Here is a 4,186-nt window from a genome sequence, read left to right as displayed (position 1 = left end):
AGACTTGTAGGAGAACCATAGACTTGTAGGAGAACCATAGACTTGTATGAGAACCATAGACTTGTATGAGAACCATAGACTTGTATGGGAACCATAGACTTGTATGGGAACCATAGACTTGTATGGGAACCATAGACTTGTATGGGAACCATAGACTTGTATGGGAACCATAGACTTGTATGGGAACCATAGACTTGTATGGGAACCATAGACTTGTATGGGAACCATAGACTTGTAGGGGAACCATAGACTTGTAGGAGAACCATAGACTTGTAGGAGAACCATAGACTTGTATGAGAACCATAGACTTGTATGAGGACCATAGACTTGTATGGGAACCATAGACTTGTATGGGAACCATAGACTTGTATGGGAACCATAGACTTGTAGGGGAACCATAGACTTGTAGGGGAACCATAGACTTGTATGAGAACCATAGACTTGTATGAGAACCATAGACTTGTATGAGAACCATAGACTTGTATGAGAACCATAGACTTGTATGAGAACCATAGACTTGTATGAGAACCATAGACTTGTATGAGAACCATAGACTTGTATGAGAACCATAGACTTGTATGAGAACCATAGACTTGTATGAGAACCATAGACTTGTATGAGAACCATAGACTTGTATGAGAACCATAGACTTGTATGAGAACCATAGACTTGTATGAGAACCATAGACTTGTATGAGAACCATAGACTTGTATGAGAACCATAGACTTGTATGAGAACCATAGACTTGTATGAGAACCATAGACTTGTATGAGAACCATAGACTTGTATGAGAACCATAGACTTGTATGAGAACCATAGACTTGTATGAGAACCATAGACTTGTATGAGAACCATAGACTTGTATGAGAACCATAGACTTGTATGAGAACCATAGACTTGTATGAGAACCATAGACTTGTATGAGAACCATAGACTTGTATGAGAACCATAGACTTGTATGAGAACCATAGACTTGTATGAGAACCATAGACTTGTATGAGAACCATAGACTTGTATGAGAACCATAGACTTGTATGAGAACCATAGACTTGTATGAGAACCATAGACTTGTATGAGAACCATAGACTTGTATGAGAACCATAGACTTGTATGAGAACCATAGACTTGTATGAGAACCATAGACTTGTATGAGAACCATAGACTTGTATGAGAACCATAGACTTGTATGAGAACCATAGACTTGTATGAGAACCATAGACTTGTATGAGAACCATAGACTTGTATGAGAACCATAGACTTGTATGAGAACCATAGACTTGTATGAGAACCATAGACTTGTATGAGAACCATAGACTTGTATGAGAACCATAGACTTGTATGAGAACCATAGACTTGTATGAGAACCATAGACTTGTATGAGAACCATAGACTTGTATGAGAACCATAGACTTGTATGAGAACCATAGACTTGTATGAGAACCATAGACTTGTATGAGAACCATAGACTTGTATGAGAACCATAGACTTGTATGAGAACCATAGACTTGTATGAGAACCATAGACTTGTATGAGAACCATAGACTTGTATGAGAACCATAGACTTGTATGAGAACCATAGACTTGTATGAGAACCATAGACTTGTATGAGAACCATAGACTTGTATGAGAACCATAGACTTGTATGAGAACCATAGACTTGTATGAGAACCATAGACTTGTATGAGAACCATAGACTTGTATGAGAACCATAGACTTGTATGAGAACCATAGACTTGTATGAGAACCATAGACTTGTATGAGAACCATAGACTTGTATGAGAACCATAGACTTGTATGAGAACCATAGACTTGTATGAGAACCATAGACTTGTATGAGAACCATAGACTTGTATGAGAACCATAGACTTGTATGAGAACCATAGACTTGTATGAGAACCATAGACTTGTATGAGAACCATAGACTTGTATGAGAACCATAGACTTGTATGAGAACCATAGACTTGTATGAGAACCATAGACTTGTATGAGAACCATAGACTTGTATGAGAACCATAGACTTGTATGAGAACCATAGACTTGTATGAGAACCATAGACTTGTATGAGAACCATAGACTTGTATGAGAACCATAGACTTGTATGAGAACCATAGACTTGTATGAGAACCATAGACTTGTATGAGAACCATAGACTTGTATGAGAACCATAGACTTGTATGAGAACCATAGACTTGTATGAGAACCATAGACTTGTATGAGAACCATAGACTTGTATGAGAACCATAGACTTGTATGAGAACCATAGACTTGTATGAGAACCATAGACTTGTATGAGAACCATAGACTTGTATGAGAACCATAGACTTGTATGAGAACCATAGACTTGTATGAGAACCATAGACTTGTATGAGAACCATAGACTTGTATGAGAACCATAGACTTGTATGGGAACCATAGACTTGTATGGGAACCATAGACTTGTATGGGAACCATAGACTTGTATGAGAACCATAGACTTGTATGGGAACCATAGACTTGTATGAGAACCATAGACTTGTATGAGAACCATAGACTTGTATGAGAACCATAGACTTGTATGAGAACCATAGACTTGTATGAGAACCATAGACTTGTATGAGAACCATAGACTTGTATGAGAACCATAGACTTGTATGAGAACCATAGACTTGTATGAGAACCATAGACTTGTATGAGAACCATAGACTTGTATGGGAACCATAGACTTGTATGGGAACCATAGACTTGTATGGGAACCATAGACTTGTATGAGAACCATAGACTTGTATGAGAACCATAGACTTGTATGGGAACCATAGACTTGTATGGGAACCATAGACTTGTATGAGAACCATAGACTTGTATGAGAACCATAGACTTGTATGAGAACCATAGACTTGTATGAGAACCATAGACTTGTATGGGAACCATAGACTTGTATGAGAACCATAGACTTGTATGGGAACCATAGACTTGTATGGGAACCATAGACTTGTATGGGAACCATAGACTTGTATGGGAACCATAGACTTGTATGGGAACCATAGACTTGTATGGGAACCATAGACTTGTATGGGAACCATAGACTTGTATGGGAACCATAGACTTGTATGGGAACCATAGACTTGTATGGGAACCATAGACTTGTATGGGAACCATAGACTTGTATGGGAACCATAGACTTGTATGGGAACCATAGACTTGTATGGGAACCATAGACTTGTATGGGAACCATAGACTTGTATGGGAACCATAGACTTGTATGGGAACCATAGACTTGTATGGGAACCATAGACTTGTATGGGAACCATAGACTTGTATGGGAACCATAGACTTGTATGGGAACCATAGACTTGTATGGGAACCATAGACTTGTATGGGAACCATAGACTTGTATGGGAACCATAGACTTGTATGGGAACCATAGACTTGTATGGGAACCATAGACTTGTATGGGAACCATAGACTTGTATGGGAACCATAGACTTGTAGGGGAACCATAGACTTGTAGGGGAACCATAGACTTGTATGGGAACCATAGACTTGTAGGGGAACCATAGACTTGTATGGGAACCATAGACTTGTAGGGGAACCATAGACTTGTAGGGGAACCATAGACTTGTAGGGGAACCATAGACTTGTATGGGAACCATAGACTTGTAGGGGAACCATAGACTTGTATGGGAACCATAGACTTGTAGGAGAACCATAGACTTGTAGGGGAACCATAGACTTGTGGGGGAACCATAGACTTGTATGGGAACCATAGAGTTGTAGGGGAACCATAGACTTGTATGGGAACCATAGACTTGTAGGAGAACCATAGACTTGTAGGGGAACCATAGACTTGTATGGGAACCATAGACTTGTATGGGAACCATAGACTTGTAGGAGAACCATAGACTTGTATGGGAACCATAGACTTGTGGGGGAACCATAGACTTGTAGGAGAACCATAGACTTGTATGGGACTTATAGACTTGTATGGGGACTATAGGGGACTGCTGCGATGATAACCAGAGCAGATCGGGAAAAGAACATACAAGGACATCACCGCCGCGGACATGTGACTGCTGAACAACATATACAATGACATCATCGGTGCGTCACCGGAGATCTCCTTTATTGTACACAGAAGACGCATTTCTTACACGTTTGTTGCGGCCAAAAATCTGCGGACAAGCAGATCAGTGAGAGGTGAAGGTCCGAG

The sequence above is a fragment of the Nanorana parkeri genome, unplaced genomic scaffold, assembly GCF_000935625.1.
Source record: "Nanorana parkeri isolate BGI_ZX_2015 unplaced genomic scaffold, ASM93562v1 scaffold4760, whole genome shotgun sequence".
NCBI lineage: Eukaryota > Metazoa > Chordata > Amphibia > Anura > Dicroglossidae > Nanorana > Nanorana parkeri.
This window is presented reverse-complemented; position numbering follows the sequence as displayed.